Genomic DNA, 25,933 nt, shown 5'->3' with positions numbered 1-25,933 from the left:
GGAACTTTTATTTTAAGATTTATTTATTTATTTTAAAGAGAGAGAGCAAGTGGGGGGAGGGGCCAAGGGAGAGAGAGAATCTCAAGCCAGCTCCTTGCTGAAGCCAGAGCCTGACACAGGGCCAGATCCCATGACCCTGAGATCATGACTTGAGCCAAAATCAAGAGTCGGATGCTCAACTGACAGCCACCCAGGGGCCCCAAGGAACTTATTTTTCTTTTAATACTTCCTGTTTATCTCTGTGACTGTGTGCATATCTTCTTTTGGAGATAACGTTAAGAGTCTAAAAAGTGAGGCTGTGGACAAACATACTCATCTCTTCTCATAGTCAATATTATATATCAATGACAGATATATATATATACACACACACATATGTATATAATCACCAAAATGCATTATAAGAATAGTAGTGCTAGGTCCCCAAGGAGCTACAGAACAACTCCACACATTTTCTAAAGGAAATATTATATATGTATAATCTTTCATCCCAAACACAACACATAGTTTATCTCTCCTTTTCGTTTTTGATAATATCACTTTTTCCCCTATTATCTACAAAATTCAGTTTGAATTTTTTAAAAAATGGATTCTTACAGTAGTAAACCTTAGTATTTCTTGGCAATTGGCCTTGCTGCCATTTTGCAACCTGGACTTTTCATTTTAAGAGGTTGGTTTTTCAGTGCTAGTGTGTTTGAAATAGTCTTGAGGTTTTGTGGTTGCTGTTAACACTCTGCGGAACTTAGAACACTTTGGTTTCCTTTTGCTTTAGTGAACTGGCCAGGCCTTTTAAGTGCGCGCAGACCATGGGAGTACCCAAGCGGGCTTACTGTTAGAAAAGAATCCTATATGGAATTCAGACAGGTGGCCCATCTCTGCAACTCCTTGAGAAGTCTAGCTTTTTCAGGTAAGTACAGAAGACCTGGGGTGGGGGGCTCAGGAATGAAGGTATGCGTAAAAAGAGCATGCTAAACTTGCCAATGAAGCTGTAATTCAGAATTTTCAGTCTTGCTGTAAAAAGCTAGCTTATTTACTCTGACCACAATTCTTCCTTTATAGAAAGAATTGTCTACATCTTCCTGCGTAGTACACACTGCTCTGAAGGTGACACCTAGTTTTTCTAAGTGGTTAAATATGAACAAAAGTGGTTTCAGAATCGGACAAAGGAAAAAGGAAGTTTGGCTAGAACCATCATAGAGATCTCTAGGGCATTTGATATTGCATTTACACATTATTGAAATGTTTCTATTTTAAGTGTTTTTTTTCATTATGAAAATCTTTAAACTCTATTACCAGTAATATCCTCACATATGATTTAAAACTGTTCTGGCAGCCCTAATCAATAGAAGAAAACAATCAACAGTAATCAGGTACTTAGAAATGTCTAAAAGAAATACATTCAAAATGACGTGTAATAATGGTTATGTAATTCTTTTCATCCTATTTTTGCAGTACTACATAACAGGAGGAATCTGAAAATAACTTTAAAATCACACAATTAAAAGTTAAGAACAACATCTGTTCAAATAATTTATATTAAGCTCCTTTTATACCTTTATTTCCTTTTTACAAGAAGTATTACACTTCAAATATGTGAAATAGAATATAATATAAACTTTTAAAAAGTCAGTAATGTACAACTTGAGTTTGAGAGTTTAATATTGCTCCTTTAATAAATTTATAATATAATTTTGGATGGGTCACTTAACTCCTGGATTTCAATTTCCTGCATAACTGCATAATTATTTATCTAAGGAATTTTATTAAGAACCAGAATTACAACTCCTTGTTTTCTTTTTTATTGGGCTTAAATTAATCAATTACTCAATATTTTAACTTATTAACAGGAGTAATGAGAAGACCAATAGATGAAGAATCAGATGGTATGAATCCTAGTCTTCTATTTTTCTAGTAATTGGCTGTGTGATTTAGAAAATATTTTCTAACCATTCTAGGCCAGGGGTTGGCAAATTTTTCCTATAAAGAACTGGATAGTAAATAGTTTAGGTCTCCCGGGCCAACAAGCAAAATTGAAGATAATATGACGGTAATAAAAAACCATTTAAAAATGTAAAAGCCATTCTTAGCTCACAGGCAGAATAAAAATGGGAGATGAGCTATATTTGGCCTCAAGGCCATAATTTTCCAGCCCCATTCTAGGAATGATTTTCATCAATTATAAAATGGAATATGCAGGAGTTGATGGATGATACATAGGGTAATCCACCAATCCCCTAAAACTGTATGCAAAAATCTGATGTATGTAATTATGTTATTTTTTAATGGGAAAAAAGGTCCACATATTTCATCAGATTTTCAAAGGGTCCAAAACCCAATTAAGGTCAAGGACCACAGGGCTGATTCCTAAAGACGCTTCCCAAATCTAAAATTCAATGAAATGTTTATTGGATGTCTACTCTGTCTAAGCCACTGTGCTAACACTACAATAGATGTTAACACATTATGACCAAAATAACATGTCAAAAATATATTAAAGAAGATTATAATATGTACAAATTGCTGATATCCTTCAAAGTAATAACTTTGAGAAAAAAAATCTGTAATTAGTCAGAAATTTCTGAGATATTACTTTGCAAAGTGTCTTCAAATATAGTATGAATTATGTCAAAATATTAGTCAAATATTCTTATTGCCTCATCTTGTTTTTGATTACAATAGTATTAGTCATGACAATCATAATCAAACTTAACCCAAGCAGAAATCTCTTTCTTAAAAATATGATTTCCTTTTTTTCATCTTTGTATTTGGAGACAATGTTTGTCACATACTAAGTGCTCAACATCTCTGGAATGGATATATGAATGAATGAATGAATGAATGAACGAAAAGATGAAGACACCATCATGCAGATTATGTGTCATAGATACTGAAGGCTTAGAACCCAAAATGCTCTAAGAACAGTTGCCAAGGCCAAAAATTGCTTCTCTTTTCAACTTTAGACACAACTGTGATTTCAAAATACTTGGTCAACTAAAGATTGCAGTTCCTGGGGATTAAGTCATCTTTTTAAAAAAGAGTGAAGTTTGTTTAATTTAATTCACATGTTACAGATGTTCCAATAACCTAGTCTATGGGATGGGGTGACGGGAGAGTGATGTTTTGTTCAAGGAATAGCAGCATGCTCAGCATCTCAGCCCTTCCTGCTGAGGCCAGGTAAGAGGTTGTACCAGCCGGAATACTATGCATAAATGGTAGGCTTTCTTGGGCAATCCAAAAGTCAGATCTAATAGAATTAAGGGTATCACTATGCTTCCTAATAAAGAAGTTCAGCCTAAATTCCATTGCCTGGCCAATTGATGGTGCCAAAATCTGAGTACCATTCACTGGTGATTCCCCACAGCTACATGGGGTAGAGAATGACTTGTGACCCAAATGTACCTCTCTTCTCTATCCAGGAATCATTTCATTTTCTGAAAGAGAAATTCAGGCTACGATAGCTGGTTTGTGATTCATTCACTTCTCTGGGGAAATTTAAATCTTAAGACTTAAAAAAATTTAAGAAGTGTTAATGAAAAGCCTGCATAGTCCTGTACATGTCTGGAGTTATGCCTGAAATGTCCTTATTCAAAAAAGTGCACCCCACCTCTGTCCCTGCCTTCACTCCCTCTCCCCCTCAAAAAGCTGTTAGGGAGGGGCTCCTGGGTGGCACAGTGGTTAAGCGTCTGTCTTCGGCTCAGGGCGTGATCCCAGCGTTATGAGATCGAGCCCCACGTCAGGCTCCTCTGCTGTGAGCCTACTTCTTCCTCTCCCACTTCCCCTGCTTGTGTTCCCTCTCTCGCTGGCTGTCTCTATCTCTGTCAAATAAATAAATAAAATCTTTAAAAAAAATGCTGTTAAGGAAATAGCAACATACTTTTCACTTTGGGTTATAATTATAGAGCATGCCTATGCAGTGTCACGCTGCATTAAATAGCACCATTTGTTCAACTGTTTAGAGGTTGTGCTAAAGTCATAGCCCTGGATCTCCTTAGGGTTTGAGGTTAGTCCACATATAGTCCAAAACCCAAAACCTTAATAAATGGGATCTCAAAAAAATAACGCGATTGTGTTTAACATCCAAGGTCTTTCTTAAGTTATGACAGGATGCTCAGTCCCCTCCCGAAGGATTTCTGGGACACTTGGGGCAGTGCTTCCATGTTTTATAAGCCCAAGGCAGTGTGTGTGCTTCATCTGATTGCTGCCCTGGGATCTATCTACAGATCACCTCTGACCCTTTCTGGTTGGCTTCACTCCTGAAAGTGGACAAGCCACCTCTGGTTCCGTCTCAAACACAACTAACTTGAATCCATAACAAATTTTTTTGGCAAACTTTTTCTTGAAGGGCTGGATAATAAATATCTTGGGCTTCAGAGGCCGTACAATCTCTGTCACGACTACTCAACTCTACAGGTGTCATGCAAAAGCAGCCACGGGTAATACGTAAACGAATATCTGTGATCAGTCAAAAACTTTATTTACAAAAACAAGTGCCTGGTCCAGAGGCTGTAGCTTGCTGGCCTGCGAACTATGTTGAAGGCTTGATGACAACTGAAAAAATTACAATGTTGCAGAGGGAAATGAAAGCTTCAAAGTTTCCTAGAGCACCTCACAGAAACACTTCCTCAAGGTTTACCAGTTTATGAAAGGATATGATAAAGGAACAAATGAATAGCCAGATGAAGAGATACATAAAGCAAGGTCTGAGTGGGGGCCCTGAGCACTGGAGCTCTCATCCCTCCCCTCCCCCAGTGTGGATATGTTCACCAACCTGAAAGCTCTCTAAAGCCCCTACTCCCCTTCTCTTGGGATATTATGGAGACTGCCTCATTTGGCATGAACAATTACTAACTCCATTTCCAGCCCCTCTCCCCGTTCTCAAAGATGGCGCACGCGGCTGATAATTCCAAGCTTCTAACTGGGATTTGGTCTTTCTCGTGACCAGTCCCCACCCAGAGGCTATCTGGGAGCCCACCCAGAATCACCACCCTGAAACAGAAGACGCTCCTAGTGCTCCTATCACTTAGGAATTTAGATGGGGTCAGGGAGTCCTGTGTCAGGGACTGGGGGCAGAGACAAATGTATGTATTTCTTATTATTTCACATCTGTACAATGGCACTCATAATTTATCACACACTGCCTAAGATTATTTTAATGCAGGTCTTATCTTTTCCTTAGGTTGTAATCTCTTTGCAGAGCAGTGACTGTATCTAGCATAGACTTTATTCTATGCAGGGGCCTAACTTAGAGAAGCTTTAGATGGGATTTGGATAAGATATGCAAGAATTTTTAAAATTCGGCAGATTGATGAATGAAAAATTCCTCATTCATCAATGGCCCCCCAGTCTCTCTCTCCATACACCATTTTATACACAATATATCCTAAAAACATGTTCTAGAGCCTGAGGCAAAATTGTTAAATTGGCCTGTTTCAAATCTCTTCTCATGAAATAAATATCACACAAAACTTTTTAGGTTCTCTTAATTGTTTTTAGGGGGAAAAATGTTAAGAGTAAAATAGGCATTATTATACCTATTTCACTCTTTATAATATTACAGGTAGAGAGACATGTAGAAATACTCAAAGGTGTTTATGACCCCTTCTATCTAGGAGACATTAATACATTTGGAAAGATACAATTTATCCATGTAAAACAAATGCAAAGTTCATGTCATTATGAGAATCTATATTTGTCAAATTTCTTAATGGCTTATAAGTGGGAGGTAGGTACAATAATCTTTACTATTAAATTTTTTCAGAAAATTTAATTAAAAGAACTTGAAAGTTTAATGCCAAATTATCTTCACAGAAAAAGATCTGAAACAGGCCAATACTAAGATGTTGCTCTTGGCAGACATTTACAGAAAAAAAAGATGGTTAGATTAATTGCATAAAAAGAAAAATAATGTTGAGTAAAAATCATTAGCCGAATGATGTGTAGGTAGCTAGTTTTCTATACCAGGTCTTAATACTATTAAGGCTTATTAGAAAAAACGGAAAGCCTTTTATCAAGAATCCTAATTGCTTCCCAGAAGAACAGACTGAAGTGGATTACACAAAAAACTCTATTCCAGGCTCGGTTTAGATCATTTTTCCTTTACACTGCTAATGACAGAATCAAAGATCAAGGTCACCCGGACACTGTCGCTGGTCAGGAAAGTGCATTTTGTTTTCCAGTTCTAAGTTTTCCCCAGCAGCCTCCATACTCAGGCATGACTTGGATGGTGTGGACTCTGAGCGCTGGGGTAATTTAGTGAGTAGGAAGGTCAGGGAAGACGGAGAGGTCAGAAGGTTGGGACTCTCAACTGAGACTTGATGTGTGAAATTTGGAGGCCTAACAAGGAATGTGACAGTCAGTTACATTAAGGCAGTGATTCTAAAAGTGGTCTGTGTCAGAATTACCTGATCAACTTGTTAAGAACACCAATTTCAAAGTCTCCCCATAAATTCTGATCCAGTGGTCTGAGTTGGGGAAGCAGTAGTTTGAATGAGTTCCTTGTGTGGTTAGGGTTAGGGTTCCTAACCTTCTATTTTTAAAAAAGATTGATTGATTGATGATTGATTGATTGATTGAAGTGAGAGGGAGCACGCGTGCAGAGTAGGGGGAGGGGCAGAAGGAGAGAATCTCAAGCAGACTCTCTGCTGAGCACGGAGTCCAATGGGGCTCAATCTCACAACAAGTGAGATTATGACCTGAGCTGAAATCATAAGTGGGACGCTTAACCCATGGAAACACCCTGGCGCCCCGTAATCTTCTATTTTAAGTGCTAATAGCAAGGACATAACTAACAGCTGCTCCAAGAAATTGTGCCTCCCGAGAAGGAGGAATAGAGAAGTTTCTAAAATATTCAGAGAGACGATCTCTGCATCCTGGCCCGGGTGCCCAGCACTGTTCTATACATACAAGAGAAGCTATGGCAGGGGGAGACGTAACTTAATTCCTTTTAGCTAGGCTTTCTTTATAAAAAGTAATGAGCCTGGGGCGCCTGGGTGGCTCAGTCGTTAAGTGTCTGCCTTAGGCTCAAGTCATTATCCTGGCATTCTGGAATCCAGCCGTGCATGGGGCTCCCTGCTCCGCAGGAAGCCTGCTTCTCCCTCTCCCACTCCCCCTGCTTGTGTTCCCTCTCTCGCTGCCTCTCTCTGTCAAATAAATAAATAAAATCTTTAAAAAATAAAATAAAATAAAAATAAAAAGTCATGAGCCTCTCAGCCCCTGCATGCTTCTAAGTGACAAACACATCTGCCATGCCCCACTCCTTGGTCAACTCTAATAAGCCTCAGCTTTTGTGTCAATAAAAGAGATCACATCTAACTCAAATGAGAATAATAAGGGTCAAAAGTATTAACAAGTGAAAAATGCCCAGGACACAGTATTATTCAATAATTATCACCCTTCTTCCCTCCTACTGCCACTGTAGAATTTATCATTCTTATAATAAAACAAACTAAAACTATTCCCATCTCACTGTCCCATCTGTCAATGGCATTCAGTCAAAGACCACAGGGATGCCTGTAGTTGAATAACTCTGGTTTATTACTCATTGCAGGGAGGGAGAACACACACCATGGGGAACCATGGGGTAACTCAGTAAGATGGTGTTAGAAACAATCTATTATAGGATTTGGGCTTTGGTGTAGTCTTTTGGTGGGGGAAGGGGCATCTAAGAAAGTAGGGGGTTGGGGCGCCTGGGTGGCACAGCGGTTAAGAGTCTGCCTTTGGCTCAGGGCGTGATCCCGGCGTTATGGGATCGAGCCCCACGTCAGGCTCCTCCGCTATGAGCCTGCTTCTTCCTCTCCCACTCCCCCTGCTTGTGTTCCCTCTCTCACTGGCTGTCTCTATCTCTGTCTAATAAATAAATAAATAAATAAATAAATCTTTAAAAAAAAAAAAAAGAAAGTAGGGGGTTGTTCCATACTGGACACTGTCAGAAAGCAGAGGCAATTTTATATTTTAGTGAAGAAATAGCAGTCATTAATTTCAACTAAAAAAGGGGATGTTTGGTGCTTCATGTGTGGCTCAGTGACCTTGTTTTTGTCTGTGCTTAGACAAAATTACAGAGGGGACTTTTATTGTCTCAGTTTATCAGGGTGACCACGCCTGACTGCTCCCCTTTACTCTCTCTCACTTCTGAAATGAAAGAGAGTATAGGGGAAAAGCTGATACTTATTTTAATATTTGTTTAAAGAGATTGAACATTTATTGACACTTACTATGTCCAACATTACGCTAAGCTTTAATCCTCTCAATCTCACAGTGTATTATCTATATAAGGTGGGGCTAGAAGCCAGATCTAGCTGACCTCTAACCACAAAAGCTTCCATCCAGTCTGGTAATCTGTTGCCTTGTTGGCATCATTGGAACCCATGAATAAATTCTTGCCCATCACTCTAAATAAATTGCTTTTGGGGTGCCTGGCTGGGTCAGTTGGTGGAGTGTGTGACTCTTGATCTTGGGGTTGTGGGTTTGAGCCCCACACTGGGTGTAGAGTTTACTTAAAAAAATAAAATCTAAATAAATAAATAAATTGCTTTTAACTTTACTTACAAAAGAAAAAAAAATCCTTTGATTTATAATCAGAGACCGGCAAAAAAAAATTCTTTGTAAAAAAATCATAGTCAATATTTTTGTTTTGCAGGTCATATGGTCCCTTCCATGATCACTCGGCTGTCCTTGTAGTGGTAAAGCAGCCATAGATCATACATGAACATATGCATGTAGCTGTGTTTTAATAAAACTTTACTTATAAAATGAGCTGGTAGGAAGAATTTGGAGTTAAACTGTAGTTTGTAAACCCTTGACCTAGATTATGAGCAGCCAGAAATCCCAAATCAACTTGGATTTTTAAAAAATCTATTTTATAGTTTGAATAATCAAATTAAGTATGTAAAATTGTAGGGGGCACCTGGGTGGCTCACTGGGTGAAGTATCCCACTTGAGATTTTGGCTCGGGTCATGATTTCATGAGTCGTGGGATCAAGCCCCACTTTGGGCTCCGCACTGGGTGGGGAGTCTGCTTGAGATTCTCTCCCTCTCCCTTTGCCCCTTTCCCTACTCGTGCACGTGTGCAGCTTGCTCTCTCTCTCTCAAATAAATCTTTAAAAAATACTTGTAAATTGTTAATTAAAAAACTGTAAATATATATAATAGTTAAATATGTGTAAATATAAATTTGTGGTGGTTTATTTTAATAAAACTTCCAAAAAATTATACTATCTTTTATTTCATTTTTTAAATAAACCATTGAAATTTATTTCTCACAGTCTGGAGCCTAGAAAAACTGCCAAAAATATTTTAAACAAACTACCAATTTCTGAGCATGACAGAATCAGGATGGTGCCTCACATGATCTGCTTCTGTGATCCTGTATAGTGGGAACTGCCTCTCAAGAGGCCAAAGGGCCTACCTAACAATTATTCTGTGCTTCCTTTCCTTGTCCCTTACTGGAAAACTCTTGCTAGCTAAACTAAAGCTCAGAGGTTGAATACTTGTCCTCAGTTATCCACACTACGGTAGGGCTGGTGTTAAGCCTTAGATATGTTTCATTATACCCTATGCCTCATTTTTTTTTTTTCCAGAAGGGGCCCTATGTCTCAATTTTAATAAATTATTGAATTGGTGGCTCGAGAGCATAAAAAGACCCTTGCATTAACCTCTGAATCTTCAAAGAAAGAGTATATGATCAGAATAAACTTAGGGCAAAGGGCATTTTGTTACAGTTTGATTTTTGAAAAGTTAGGGTTTGGGAGTAAATGTGGAAACTGGAATTCAGTACCAAAGCATCAGAAGAACATTGTGTTATCCAGCCTCAGCACCCAATCCCCTTTTTATAGATTCCTCTTTTAGCAATGCATAACATCGTGTGCCAGCTGAGAGCAAAGATCACCTATCACCACTGTATTGGACTGTGGCCATCTGTGGCTTGAGGGTAGAAGGACGGGGTGGGGCACATTGAGAGAGATGTTCAACTCTGAACCTCTCCAACTACACGCTATGCCGCTACTCTTGGTTAAAAGGAATTTTCAATTAGAATCTCCCATTCACCAAATGTGCAGAAATGTTAAACAAGTGTGTATGGGTAACTGGCACATGAGTATTTATATGACTGAATTTAAAATTGGATATCACACAATGATATTTTCATGCAAATTAATACATAATATTTATATATTAAGTTATACCCAGCTCCTACATATTTCTATGGATATAGCCCACTAGATAATATTCTTTTATTTAGAAGAATCCAGCCTATGTTCTTCCTCATCCATAAGCTCAGGTTAAACCCCCCCCCCCCTTAAATAACAATTAAGAAAATAGTAGTCCATAAATATTTTTTCATACATTTAAGTGGGTTGTCACAGGAGGAAAGAAGGGGAATCTCGCTTCATGACACGAGGGGGACTTTGCTAAGCACCATTATTTCTCAGCACACTTCTGTCTTCCCTTTCATATCACCTCTGCCTAGAGTTGCCAGATTTAGAAAACAAAAATAGAGGACTCCCAGTTAAATTTGAATTTTGGATAAGTGGTAAATACTTTTTTTTAGTATAAGTATGTCCCAAATATTGCATGGGATACTTGTACAAAAATAATTATTTGTTGTTTATCTGGATTTCAAATCAACTGGGTATCTTCCATTTTTTCTGTCAATTCTACATACGAATACTTACACCTCAGTTTTCACATGGTGACTTCTCTGGTTTGATAGAATTGAATTCAGTTCCCTGCTTAGCCACGCATGAGCCTTGCCTAGGCAACCTACTTGACCAGGAGGTAATAATTCTTATTGTAGAGAGCTGTCAAAGGATTACAAGGAGAGAATGCAAATAAATCCCCTAGGTTAGGGCCACGAATAGGCAGCTGCTCAACAAACATTGGCCAAATGTTTATTTCCTTTTCTTCCTTTAAATTCTCTCCCCCCCCCCAGATAAACAAATAAAATCTTAAAAAAAAAAAATTCTTTCAATTCTTCCCCTAACTTCCCTGAGAAGACTTAGGTGCTGCTCCCTTTTCCCTCACAATAGACTGTACCTATTTCTCTTCTTGTTCTTTTTTTTTTTTTTTAAGTAGGCTCCACACCCAGTGGGGCTTGAACTCACCACCCCAAGATCAAGACCTGAACTGAGATCAAGAGTCAGATGCTTAACCAACTGAGGCACCTAGGCACCCCTAAACTGCACCTATTTCTATTATAGCATTCATTATATAGAACTTCAGGCCTGTTTTGTAATCATGGAGGTATAGACATATCAATTCCTTCCTTTCTTTTCTCCCTTTTTATTTATTTATTTATTTATTTATTTATTTATTTATTTATTTAATTTATTTATTTTTGGTTTGTGTTTGCCGGGGAGTAGCTTTTTATCACTTTTTCCTTTCAAACTTTCTAGGTTCTTTTATTTAATGTGTGTCCTAAATAATGGGCTTCTAATGGATTTTTAGACAGAAAGTCTGATAATCTTTTTTAACTAGAGAGTTAGGTCCACTTAAAAAAATTATTACTGAAATGTGCATCTATTCCTACCCTTCAATTTGTTGCTATTTGTGTACCTTTTGTAGGTCTCATTTTTCCCTTCCTTCCCTCTTTATTTCCTTCCTTGTTCTCTTTTCTTTTTAATCAAATGAACTTGCTTTTTCTTCATTTAATTTTCCTCTTTACTAGTTTGGAAGATGTACGTTCTTTTTTTTTTTTTTAAGATTTTATTTATTTATTTGATAAAGAGAGAGAGAGCAAGAGCACAAGTAGGCAGAGCAGCAGGCAGAGGGAGAGGGAGAAGCAAGCTCCCTGCTGAGCGGAGAGCCAGATGAGCGGCTCAACCTCTGGACCCTGGTATCATGACCGGAGCCAAAGGCAGACGCTTAACTGACTGAGCCACCCAGGCACGCCCCTCCCCTTTGAAAAGATTTTATTTATTTATTTGATAGAGGGAAAATATACATTCTATTTTTTTTCTTTTAGAACTTTCAAAGAAATATGAACTTCCATATTAGTTCAAGAGCCCTAAAGTTAAACAGTGTCTTACTTTGCTCTCAAACAATACACAGATTCTAGAACACAGTGACAGAAAGCCCCCTCCCAAGTTATATGGTATTTTTGCCCAGTACTTTAGTTTTGTCTTGTATTTTAACCCAATAAATTAGATATTAATATTGTTGTTTTATACAAAATCTATTAAATTTACCCACATATTTACAGTTTCTTTGATTAGCATTTTTTTTCCTTTGTAACTTAGATTGTCCTTCTTGTGTAACTTTCTTTCTTCCTTAAATATATCTTCTACATGTTCTCTTAGTAAAGATAAGTTGGTGTTACACTCTTTCGATTTTTATTTGTACAAAAGTCTTCATTTTGCCCGTATTCTTGGAAGATAATTTTGCTGGGTACACTTCGTACATCAATAGTTATTTTTACTCATTGTTTTTAAGATAATATCCCACTGTATTCTGGCCACCACTGCTGCTTATAAGAAGCCACTTGTCTCTCTAAAGTATTTTCTTTTTAGGTGCTCTGCCTTCTCTAATGGGCTGCCTTTAACATCAGCAGCTCCTTTTCCTTAGTATTCTGCATTTCACTTTGTTGTGTCTAAATATGGATTTTTTTTTTCTTCATCCTGCTTAAGATTTTTTGAACTTATTGAACCTGATGATTGCTTATTTTCATCAGTTCTGGAAAATTCTCAGCCATTATCTCTCAAAAAACTGCCTTTACTTTGCTTTATCTTCTGTTCTAGAACAAATTTAGCCTCCACGTCACTTGTTTTTTGTGATTTCAATGTTCTTGATAAGAACATAACATAGTTGCTGAGTAACAAAACTGAGGCCAGGATCTCTGGTTTGAATATAACGGCTCTCTTGTTAGGTATGTAAATTTGTGCAAGTTAATTAACCTTCCTATTCCTCAGTTTCCTCATCTCTAAAACACGGAGGCGACCGTATCTGCTTTATGGGATTATTGTAAAGATTATAAGAGAAATGATAGGTAAAGTGCTAAGAAAGGTAGACAGTGTGTTTGCTCTTAATATTTCTCTTTCTGTGCTGCATTCTGAGGAATTTTTTTGTATCTATTATATGGTTCACCAGTTTTTGTTTTCTTTGTCTAATATGTCCTTTGAGATGCGGCGTATTTTTCATTTTCAAAAGTACATTTTTGGTTATTTTTCAAACTGCCTGGTCAATCTTTTTAATCACTTACTTTTAATATATTCTTTTATTTCTTTATATTTTTAAATTTGCATTGAGAGTTGCTTCTGCCAGGTACCTTCTGTAAAACACCAACTAACCCTAGGCCACTTTGAAAATTGCTTCTCATCAATGTGTTGGGAAAACATGTTGAGGGAAGGGATAGAGCAAGTTCTATGACTTGATAAAGTTGATTTGAAATTATTAAGAAATGAGAGTCTGACAAAAAAGAAACCAAAGCCTGAGATTGAGAAATCAATTTGAGATTGAGACAATGGCTTTTAATCTTTGCATGCCCACCGGAAATATTTGGAGAGCATTTTAAAAATATGGATGCCTAGGCCCCTCTCCAGAGTGGGAGCCATGCATCAATGTTTTCCAAAAGCTTTCCAGGCAATTCTATTGTGTAGCTGGCATTAACAAGAGTACCATGAAACAAAACCTGAAACCACTCCCATTGTTCCAAACAGGGAAGGACTGGATGTAGAGTATCAGACGCTGCAACACCATTGGGAGGGCTGAGAGAGGAAAGATTAGGGGCAGGTGCTGTATTTTTTTTTTTTTCTGGAAACTTCAGAAAATAAATAGCATAGGAATTGGCATCTCAGAAAATTGCCATTGAAAACTACAGCTGCTTATGCTCCAAGGAGGGTGATTCAGTGGAAGCCTGAGGCCCTCCTCCAGAATGGCTTATCTGCTCTCTCCAGAAGCCCTTGGGCCTGCATCCTGTTTACAAAGGAAAGGTGATGGCTTCTCTTTAGTTTCACCTGCAAACTGCCACAGGGACACCCCTTATTACTAGTAGCATCTAACTCTAAACTCTGGCCAGGAAGTCTAGGGGATGCAGAGAAGGGGGGAAATGGTGCTGAGAGTCACGGACTAGGAAGGGTAAACTTCCAAAACTCAGAGCAGAGGGGGGCTCAGGCCTATCAGTGACTCTGAACATCAAAATATTTCTTAAAACATTTATCCAGATTCAAGAAGGCTCGAGGTTCAACTCTCCCAGTGGAGACAATTTTTCTTGATCCTCCAGACTCCTGTAAGTACCAAGAGGAAGTGGGAATATCTTCGCTCCCCTACAGGGCCCTAACGTTTCTGGCAGGGCTAAAGAATTCACGAACAAAGGGCAAAAGAAGAATCTAAGTCAATGAATTAAAGGGAACACTTTGAATCTGATATTCAAATAGAAGGTTTAATGATGAGTACCATGAAAATGCAACTATTAAAAAAAAAAAAAAAGGAAAGTGTGTCTGATACCAAAGCTCATATTCTTTGTTCTTCATGCCATTACCTTTTTAAAAGCAAGTGACGGTTTGGATTGTGTAGGGTTCTTTTTTAAATTTTTCATGTGAATCATAATGATTGACCATAAACTCTTGCAAAAAAACTGGGCATGGATGAAGGAAAATAAGAGATGCCCCTTCTCGTGTTAGTGGCACTTCTCCTGTTCCCTCTTTCTGAGAGCAACCACCCACCTGCTGTGTTCCCTACTTCTCTCTCACTCCCACAGTCTCTCCCTCTTCCTCTTTCTCCCCTGTGCTTCCCCAAGCTTCTTCTCTTTTTCTTCCCTTTATCTCCTTCCTGTTAAAGTATCTGGCAGTGGAGCCAGGCAGAACTGTGGTTAGATATGTGTGGGGTTTCTCAGGGGCGGAGTAACCTCAGACTCTGAGCCCAGGGCAAAAATATCACCCTAGAGGCAGACAGCTACACTCTGAACCTCCCAGATCTTCTCCTGTCATCATAATATTGAATGTTTACTGCTTGCCAAGATGATCACACTAAGTGTGTTTAAATATAGTCCTTAGAACCATGATTTGCACATATTTAGTACCTTGGTGTAGTATCATTCCTAAATTTTCACAACAAACTTGCAAGGCAGATAATCTTATCATTCCTATTTGATAGATGAGGAGATAAAAGCTTAGAGGAATAAAGTAACTTGTTCAGTTTCAAATAGCTAATATCCAGATCAAGTGGTACACATCCCACCAAATCTGAGTTTTCCTGACTATACAAGCTTATTTCTCCAGTTGCGGCATTATAACTGAAGAAGGATATTGATTAACCAGAGTGTCCAGACAGTCTGGCCATATGAGAAAATAAACCATACCATCTTTATCACCCTCATTCATGATGAACATTTATAGAGTGCCATCTCTATACCAAGTCCTGTTGATGGGTTCTATGTAGATTATCTGCATGCAAGTGAAACAGTACAACTTTATGAAATATGCAACATTATAATAATTCAATTTACAGATGAGGAAAATGAAGTACTTGCCCAAGACGGCCCAGCTAGTAAATGATAAAGGCAGGACTCCAGTGCCAAAGCTTATAATTTTACAATATGCTGGTAATCTTACTGACTTGCCTGAAGTAAGTACAGAAGGGTATAGACAGAAGTTGACAGAAAAGAGAAAAGACAGGAATATTCAGTTGATGAAGAAATATCATTTAGAAGGGAAAAAAACAGTGACATTGTAAAGCTCCCAAGAACTGAACTATAACTATGATGGGGTTGTTATAGGGAGGTAAACTTTTGTACAATATAATAAAGAACTTCCCAGCAATTATTTTTGTCTTACAATGCTACAGACTGCCTTGCAAAACAGAGTATGAATTCTATGGTGATGGAAGTGTCTGGATGTGAAAGAAATGTCCTAAAGTGAAAAAGAACATTGGAGTGTGTATGACCTCTTAGATAGTATGTAACCTCTAAGAGGGTTTGGATCTGGGAGGTAGCTTATTTAAACCACCATAGCAGTCCACCAGATTTAAGGATGTAATTTTGTAAGTGGCCATAGTGAAGCATGATGAGGAAAAATGATTGAATCTGAATCTAGTCTCTGATCCTGTCAGAACTTAAAGGCTTATAAAGATTTTTTTTTTTTAAAGATTTTATTTATTTATTTATTCGACAGAGATAGAGACAGCCAGCGAGAGGGAACACAAACAGGGGGAGTGGGAGAGGAAGAAGCAGGCTCATAGTGGAAGAGCCTGATGTGGGGCTCGATCCCATAACGCTGGGATCACGCCCTGAGCCGAAGGCAGACGCTTAACCGCTGTGCCACCCAGGCGCCCCTAAAGATTCTTTTGATATAGTATCTCATTTATCATCCAAATGACCTTGAGTTGGAGTTCTTCTAAACTAGATTTTTAACTGAGCCAAGGAAAACTACATTAAATGCACAAGCGATAGCACCGAACCTGAGTGTATCTATGGCTTTCTTTTGTTTCTGTCATAAAAGTCATTAACATCAGGCAATTAAGTATAGAGAAATTCGGCATGATGAAGAAATATTAAAACTAATGTTTAAAAATTTTTACAATTATGAAGTTTTCTTATTACTATAAAAATTTTTTATAAAAACCACTGAAAAAGTATACAGGAAGAAAATCATCCATAATCTAACTGCCCAAACCAACTACTCTTAAATATTTGATATAGTCATTTTCAGTAAGTACATATATTCAGATTATGGAGAGATCAGTGTATAAACAGTCCTCTCTTCTTTATCACATGAATTTTTTATTTTATTTAAGCATCATTTCAGAGGCTTAATACATTATATGCATGTAGCATAATTAACTTACCATTAACAGTCTCTTTGCATCTACTCTGTACACTTTGGACATATTGCTGGTATTATTAATAATACCTTAATAATTCCTAGAAGAGGGATTACTGCCTCAAAGAGCATGGTTACCATTTGTGACCTAGCCATTGATTGCCAAATTGACTTCTGGAAATGTGGGGCTGATTTCAACTCTAATGAACAGTGGCACCTCATCTTTGCCAGTACTGATGACTGTCATGATATTTTACTTCACTAATTTTATAGATGAAGAAGATCTTACCATTTTAATTTTCATTTATTTGAAAACCATTGACGGCAGGTCACTTTACTTTGTGAACACAATTTTTTAAGGGCAGAGATAAAAGAAGTATCTGTAAAGAGCAGTCTTAAACTAAATATTTCTGGGCGCCTGGGTGGCTCAGTCGGTTAAGTGTCTACCTTTGGCTCAGGTCATGATCCTTGGAATCCCGGGATTAAGCCCCACATCGGGCTCCCTGCTCAGCGGGGAGTCTGCTTCTCCCGCTGCCCTTCACCCTGCTTGTGCTCTCTCTCACTCACTCTCTCTCTCTTTCTCTCAAATCAATAAATAAAATCTTAAAGAAAACCAACTAGATGTTTCTGCCAACACCAATGGTAAAGATCAGATCACCCCAAGTAACTCCCAGTGGGTGTGGTAAATACCTAAGGGCTAAGGGTGAGGGAGGCCTGGGGATTGAATGTGAGAGCAGGGAGCACAGCAGCAGGGACTCAAATGTGTCTGTTGTTTGTCAACTGGCCTCTCTTTCTTCTACTTGAGGTATTTCTTATTGAGTGAACATGTTGAGTGCCTGCTGTGCGCAAGAACATTTGCTCAACACTTGTTTCACAGCATGGATTCTCTGTTCACAAAGCCCTCTCTGCAGAGGATAAAACAAGGATGGGTTCTAAGTACAGAAAGTGAGAGCACTTGGTGATCTGGAGGGACCCCCACTGGCAATGTGTCCTTTGGAGGCACTGAATTTAACCACATTCACCCTTCATAATAGAAAATGCAAGTATATCTATCTTTCATTGTTTGTCTTGGGGGGGGGGATGTTTTCTGTCTTTATTATTTTCTTTTCAGATTAGCAACTAAAAATGCCATTATAGAAAAATTGAAATACACAGCACAGCAGGAGCAATGAACCCCCATGTACCCATTACCCAGCTACACTCAGCTACCACTTGACTTACGGCTGCTCCGGTTTGATTTCTTCCTCTCCCAAATAATGCCCCTGCCACAAATATATATATAGTGTGTTATCAATTAAATTAAATATTATTACATATAAGAAATTCAGATAAAATACCATTAGATTCTGATGCTAATCTATAATGCTTTCTTATGGTAAGCTGTCAAAAAATACGTCAGCCAATGTATCCAAGGCGTATCTCTTGTTTAGATTTCTCCTCCTCTTTAGCTGTTTAGATTCTTTAAATTCTTTTTCTGTATTCCACATGGTGCCAATGTTACATTTGTCTGTGTAGAGCCTTCTTAGTTAATAGAAGTTCCCAACTCTATAGCTTCAACTGCTCCATCACTCTAAGTACATGCCATCTTCAATACATGCTGTCTTGCTGCTAAATAACCTCCAATTCATGGCTCAAAGTACCCATTAGTTATATATTTACATGACTGAAACTTTATTTCTGTACTTGAATATCCTGTGTAATTTCAGCGACCCTTCATTAACAAGTTCTTAATGCAAGACTCTATACTGGGCCCTTTATATCTCTTTGTTGTCTCACTTAACAATTCTGCAATAGTGATATATATATCGATAGTATAATTTCCATTATACAAATGGGGGAACTGAACCCAGGGAGATTAAATAAATTGCTTAAAGATCAAATTGGTAATAGTATCAGAATTCAAATATGGTTGTATTCAGCAAAGCCAATGGTTTTCCTATTGTTTTCTGCATGACTTTTGTTTCATCCCCCCTCCCCACGACCTACCACCTACCCCCAAACCTGGGCTTCTAGATTTTCCTCTGAGATACACTGAGGGATAGGTTTTATGCCAGGTGTTTTGTTGGCAAATGTTGGTCGGGACCCTTTCTATTCTCTTGAGAGCCCATGGGTATGGCAGGGCATGTATTATTGTCCTCTATAAAGCTGAGAGGGCTAATACTTTGAACTAAAGAGATTTACACAGTTAATAAGTGGCAGAGCTAGGACCTAGGCTCAGGCTATTTTTCTCTTACATCACTTAAATTACTACATTTAATCCCAGTAATTGAAAGAATGACTGTGTGCATTTTTGGTAATAGAACTAGCCAGTTAACTTGACTCCAAAGGACTGTATTTTCCTATAAGGCTCTAGAAGAATTTGGGAATAATAGAGTATTCCTTGCATTACAATAAAATAATTTAAAATATCTTGTTAGAAGAGAGTTACTATTCAGTCTTATAGTCGACTAGGTTCTAGAGTGTTAGGTTTATAACAGGATTCTTCAATAACTTGGAAGTCTTGGTAACTAATTGCTGGTTACATAACTTCTTAAACAATTCAATTTCTGGAATAATCCAAAAAGAAACCAAACAACCTTGAATTTATCCAAATAAACTGAAATAAATCAATTTCCAATGAACATCTTTTAATGTACAGATCTGGTCTAAGGAATCAAGAATTTACTTTCCTTTGTGTTTTGATCTGCCATTTTTGTAGCAAGCACTGTTGCACCATGGTTTGTTACTCTGATGTGTAGAAACAGGATGTAAGCTGTTACCTTATTTGCAATGGCTTGCCATTGATCTCTGTCTCAAGCCTTCCTTAGGAGTTTCGCAAAACTCAGTGAGTCCTGATTTGGGTTAGTTTTACCCTCATGAAAGCTGGAAGATGAAGTTTCTTTCCTGAGCATTATTTATCTCATCCCAAGTTCTTCAAAACATGTTATTACAAGAATTTTTCATTATTGATATATTTCTGGTTTTGGGGTTTGTTTTTTAAAAAGACTTCTAGATGGCGAGGAAAAGAATGAGAAACTGAGATTTATGCAGTAGCTGCACACTGTCTAGCTCCATGCTGGGTGCCCTACATAATTTATCTCTTTATTGGTCCCATATTACAGATGAGGAAATAATGGCATTTTTATTAATGCAAACTGAAGAAAACTCTAACTTTTGTGTTGTTGTTATCAGACATTGATGGGTTCAAAATCTGGGATATTTCCTCCTATATGAGAACATATTTCCTATACTAGATACCTAAACTTGTCTGTTGTATCAGTATCAGTATCAACATCATGAACTTACTGTATGTTAACTGCAGCACTTTTAAGTCTCAAATATACACACTCCACTCTCTAAAGCAAGAGAACGTGCCTTTGCCCAGCATTCCCAGAAAGAGTCCAGAAATTCTTGGGGTGCCTGTGTGGCTCAGGTGATTAAGCAACCAACTCTTAATTTTGGCTCAGGTCATGATCTCAGGGTTGTGGGATCAAGCCCCGTGTCCAGCTCTGTGCTCAGCTAGGAGTCTGCTTCTCTCTCTCTCCCTTTGCCCCTCCACGCTCTCTCTCTCTCTCTCTCAAATAAATAGATCTTAAAAAAACCCAAATAATGTAAAAAAAAAAATTAAACCTTTAAACAAACAAAAAAAGTAAATAAAAAAAGAAGAGAAAGAGTCCTGAAATTCTTTGCAGCTGGACCATCCTGAATCATATATCCATCTTGAACCAATAATTGTGATTAGGTGTGAATTAGGGAATGAAATGTTCTGCTCAGTTTACCTTAGCCTAAGATTAGAGTCCCATCTTTGGAGTTGAGACATGGAGTCAACTTCTTCAGAATGACATAGATCCTGAAATGGAAATGATGGGTTTTGAGGAAGGCAGAAATGGAATCTGAGGAAGCAGGCAAACACAACCATCCACATTATTCATTCTTTCAGTGAACCATGTAGACAACAAACTGTCTTCCTAAGAACTGTGAGGGAAAACTTAAAAAAAAAAATTAAACATAGTTCCTTCCCTAGGTGTCTATATATTTATTATGGAAGGGGAGGAGCTAAATTGACAACTATGATAAAACTTGAAATGATGTGAAACAAAAGTGGTACAACTATTGAGGTGGGAAAGATAATTACATTTCTGGAGGAATAATAGAAAATTCTCAAAAGAGTTGAAAGATGACTTAGAACGTAAAGGACTAGTTAGGAATTTTCTTGGCCATGTGTGATATGTTGCTGAGAGAAATCAGGACACAGGAAAAAATAAGTTTTGTTAGGGACTAGGATGGACAGAAAGATAAGAATAAGTAATAGCCAGGGCTTTAGTAAAAACGTAGCACCCTGAAGAAAAAATATTACCCTATTTCACTGTTTTATTTGGGATTAGTTTCTTAAGGGGATGGTCAAAAAAATAAACATGTGGATGAAAGTATGATTTCTTGTTGGCTGAAAGTGGTAAATTCTGTATTCTTTAGTGAGTTAGTTCTGTTGCTCAGGAAGCCAGTGTACTGCAAATTATATTTCTTTGTTTAAAGGATCCCTTCTTAAGAATATTTTTTCCTTTTTTTTTTTTTTTTTTGTTTAGAGAGCGAGCGAGCGAGTGAGCATGAGCAGGGGGTGGAGAGGGGCAGAGGGAGAGGGAGAAAAAGAATCTTAAGCAGACTCCATGTCCAATGTGGAGCCCAAAGCAGGGCTCAATCTCACAATCCTGAGATCATGACCTGAGCCAAAATCAAGAGTTGGACGCTTGACTGACTGAACCACCCAGGCGCCCTAAGAATTTCTATTTCTGAATGAAGTTTCAACTTTACTTATTTGCTTTTATCTCATGTGTTATAAAAGAGGACATAAAGTTGCTGAACTTCAGCTTTGTATCCAAACATTAAAGTGAAGGTCTTCCCTTATAGACTGGAGATCGATAAAGTGCTTCCCACGGGGCCAAGGGTGTTTAAACATTTATTAGAACCTAGCTCTATATAAGGTGCCCCGGAAGATATGTGGAAGGTTCCCTAGCCAGTGAGCCTCAATTTTCCATGATGGGTGTGATTAACAGGGAACAAGGACATGTCGAAACCATAGGGGTGTCTGATTATAGAGGGGCCTTCCTAATTATGTGTCTGACTATGGTTAACAATTACGTCATTTCTTAAACACATAATAACCCTCAGCAGGAAATGTGGCCAGAAAATATAGATTGAGGCCTTGTGAGGATGAGAAGCTGCTTTCAAATCTACGACAAGAAAAGCTATGCTTCTTTCCTCTAGTCTAGAGCACATGGTCTAAAATAGAACCAATAAAAAGAGAAATACAAATATACCTCTGTCACCTTCCTTCCCCCCACATTAGTAGATTGAGGACATCTCTGAACAACCAGGCCGAGATAATTAAAGTCTACACAGAGGTCATCTATTTGCTGATCGATGTATTCAGGCTGTAACGAAGAAGACCGCACTGTTCATTAAACAAACCTTCCCAAGTTTGGTGTCTGTCTTTCCTGGCTCGTGTTATTCTATCCCCGGACATTTCCTGTTTTCTCCTTTTCTTCCATACTCTGTCTACCAAATCCTTTCTATCCTTCAATTCTATTTCAAATGCAGCCTCTCCCGTGAAGCCTTTCTGGGTTTCTCTTTCTCCCAGTTCTGCTTGTTCTCCCACTAGTCTGCTCTCAAGGCACTCTTGCATTCTACCTTCATGTATTTCTACTACATCTATCTGCCTCTTTGAGTAGATGATAAGCTGCTTGGGGGCAGGACAATGTCTTCTCTTATTTGTGCCCCTCATTCATTACTATATAATCTTTACACATCTCTCGGGAAAACATTTACATCTTAAATAAAATTGTTTAAAGGTAATACAGGAAATAGGTCTCTGCTCTCATAGCTTTGCAATGTATTGCTTCCTCTCTTTGGGATGAAATCGATCAATTACATTGAAAGTTGCCATCATTAAAAGCTTTATACCTAATAAGGGAGATGAGAAGCCTTAAATTCAATAAATATTCAACATAGTATTTCATGTTTACTATAAACCTACCATCATACTGGTAATGGACTAATAGTCATGGTCACAGCCCTCATGGGAGATTATTGTCTAGTGAGGGAAATGGTCAATCAATGTACAAAATAACAGGCACATTTATAGTTAGACATTGTATTAAATGTTATGAAGAAAGGGAATGGTGATTCAGGATAAAATAGAAGCTTTAGAGAACATGAGGGTTAGAAAGTCATTTCTGCTGATCAGCCTTGACTTGAAATAAATGGAATGATGACAGGCATTCATGGAACTTCTTGAAAAAGCTTCTTATAGGCAAAGGAAACATGATATTTGCCCTAAACAGGAATGAGAGAAGAACTGAGATGAGAACCTCACGTAAGTGTGGGTTCTTCTGAGATAACAAGGGTGATGGAGAATATAAAAATACTTCAAGGATTTTAAGTTTCACATGCCCACCAACAGTGTGGAATCTGAAGATACAGTATCTCAAGCAGAGCTCAGATTCACAAAACTCTTCTATTTTAGGGTTTCCTGATAGGTTTTGTGGGGGACATTATAAGGGGCATGAAGAGTAAACTTTACTATTTGTAAATGGGGAGTTTTATCAGATGATCTTAACTTTCTCCTATAATCTGGGAAGGCTGTGGTTTGCAGCACAATTTGTACTTGAACATGTCCACACAGATGTGGGTGGTTCTGACATTACAGACCCAGAGGTTCTGCCACAATTCAGATTTCCTTCTGGTGATAATGCAAACGCCAAAATTATGGCCACCTGTATTAGTTTCCTAGGGCTGTCATAACAAACTACCATAAACTTGGTGGCTTAATACAACAGAAGTTTATTCCCTCACAGCTTTGGAGACGAGACATCTGAAATCAAGGTGCCAGTAGGGTTACACTTCCTCTGAGGGCTCTAAAGGAGAATCCTTCCTTGCCTCTTTCAGCTTCTTAGTGACTCCAGGCACTCCTTGGCTTATGATTGCATATTGTCAATCTCTGCCTCTGTGTTCACATGGCCTTCTCCTCTTCTCCTGCCTCTCCACTGCATGTCTTTTGTAAGGACAATAGTCATTGGATTTAGGGCCCACATGGATAATCCAGGAAAATCTCTTCTTGAGATCCCCAATTACATCTACAAAGATTCTTTTACCAAATCAAATCACACTCATAGGTTTGGAGGATTAAGACTTGGATATATATCTTTGGGGCCTGGCCACCATTCAACTTCACTACACCATCCCATTCAGAAAATATGGGAAAGACAAGGCATTTCTGCTCTCATTGTACATAGCAGTTGTAGCTATAATAAAAAAATAGAGAACATTAATAGCAATACATGTCATCTGAGATGAAAAAACATTATCCAGGGGAAGATATTTAAGCCAAGTCAATGATACAAGTTTGAGATCTCTAGTGAATGTCACCTTTCCCCCAGGACAGTCTTGGAACTTTAAGGTCTAAGTCCTTTTTGAATATTCTATTTTAAGGCCCTTCAAGACTGAAGTTAATAACCAGCATTATTGTAGGTAGTTCTGTTGTTTGAGCCTAAGGTGGAGCTAAGAGAGGGAGTAAGAGATACCTTCAAAACCCATGACTTTGTTCAATCACAGAATCTCATGATTGGTCATCTTATTTGACCATCAGATTAAGTGATGAATTATCTGTACAACAACCTGCCAAGAAGTTTTCTGATCCATATTTGGATATCCGGTGCCTCTTCCTTCATCCAGCATTGTTAGTAGCATCTTCTATTTTAACATGGGTTTTACCCTCTGCTTAATAGACAAACTAGTCCTTGTCTTCCTGTATAAAGGACCAAAATGCTCCTAATGGCTTAGTTCCTCTCTTCAAAAATACTGAAACTTACCCTTTGCCACATATATCTGAGAGTCATGAGTCACTATTGTAAGAAGGGCCTAAACTGTCTAATCCTTGAGCTCACCTTGGCCATGGTTAGAATGTGCAGTTCAGGGGCAGCTGGATAGCAAACCAAGAACAAAGAAGCTGAGAATTAGATGAGAAACTGAGGAAATTAGTGGCATTTTGTTCTCTGGGGATTTCAGTAGGGTTCTATTTCAGCCTCTGAAAGGAAGAGGTGAGAGCATAAGAGCATAAGGCAAATCTTGAATCCTTCCAGGGATTCCATTAGAAATAAGTCAAGGATGAAGAGAACTAGGAGCAGCCCTTAGAAACAGGGGCCAGCAGGAATAATTGGGGAAGCAGACCCTAGAGAACTTTAGAGTCAGGCTGGAACCAATATCTGAGGAGCTGACTGGTCCTAGGAGGGTCACTGATCAGAAAGCTACAACTAAATAAATGGGAGGGCATGGAGGGAAAGAAAGGAGTGCCCAAACAAGGAGAAGTAGATGGGGTTCGGGGAGGCTCAAGATCTAGGGAGGCTGGGAAGTGAACTAGGAACCAGGCAAAAGAGCAGTCAGAGGCAAAACTGGCATGACTCGAGCCTGGCACTCCTAGGAGAGAGCTGTGCCCCAGCTGTTCAGCTCTTTAACCAGGGATTCCTGGGTACAGGCCAGCAGGCACTTGCAGATACCATCCCCTTGTGCCTATCAATGGGTACAGATGGCCTTTACTGGGCTAGATCTCTCTGGGGATGAGCAGCTGGTCAAGGCCTATCATAACAATCTCTCTCTATGATTTTCAATCTCAAAAAGGGGGGGTGTTAAGGACGCAATAGTTCAAAAAGTGAAAAGGAATTAAACAAGGGGCTCAGGAATCTATCTTTAGGACAAATTAAATTTTGGTAGTTAAATTTTAATGCAGCTTTTTTTCTATTACATTGCAATCTGATGAACTGCTTGTCAAATATCTATTGACATTAGAGAATATTGAGTGGACCTATTTTAATTACTTCTCTAAGTCTCCTGCTAGTATTCAAATTAATTATCTTTAAATACCCTGGTCACGAGACATAAACAAGTACACTGGAGAAACAAGCAGAGATGGAATGTCCACTTTTTGTCCAGGAGGACTTCTGTACTGCTGCAACCCAGTGAAGTGACACTCTACATCTGGGCTTCTGTGCTAGCCACTGTTTTAGCTGAGTGACCATGGGAAAGTTACTTAACTCTCCTGAGTCTCAATTTCCTTCTTTTCTTTCTTTTTTTTTTAAGATTTATTTATTTGAGAGATAGACAGTGCACGCACAGGGGGAAGGACAGAGGGAGAGGGAGAGAATGCCCAGGCCAACTTC

General features: G+C 38.4%; 1 protein-coding gene across 1 annotated transcript in view; it reads left to right on the top strand.

Annotated features, from left to right (window-relative positions):
- Positions 1–759: 759 nt before the first annotated feature.
- The window catches only part of GPR141 (G protein-coupled receptor 141), a 38,334-nt gene continuing 13,160 nt past the window's right edge, over positions 760–25,933 (top strand). The window contains exon 1 of the mRNA XM_008686509.2: positions 760–907. The gene's annotated coding sequence lies outside the window, so the exon portion shown is untranslated. The remainder of the gene's footprint in view (positions 908–25,933) is intronic.

Source organism: Ursus maritimus, unplaced genomic scaffold (assembly GCF_017311325.1).
Source record: "Ursus maritimus isolate PB19 unplaced genomic scaffold, ASM1731132v1 scaffold_3, whole genome shotgun sequence".
Taxonomy (NCBI): Eukaryota; Metazoa; Chordata; class Mammalia; order Carnivora; family Ursidae; genus Ursus; species Ursus maritimus.
This window is presented reverse-complemented; position numbering and strand designations above follow the sequence as displayed.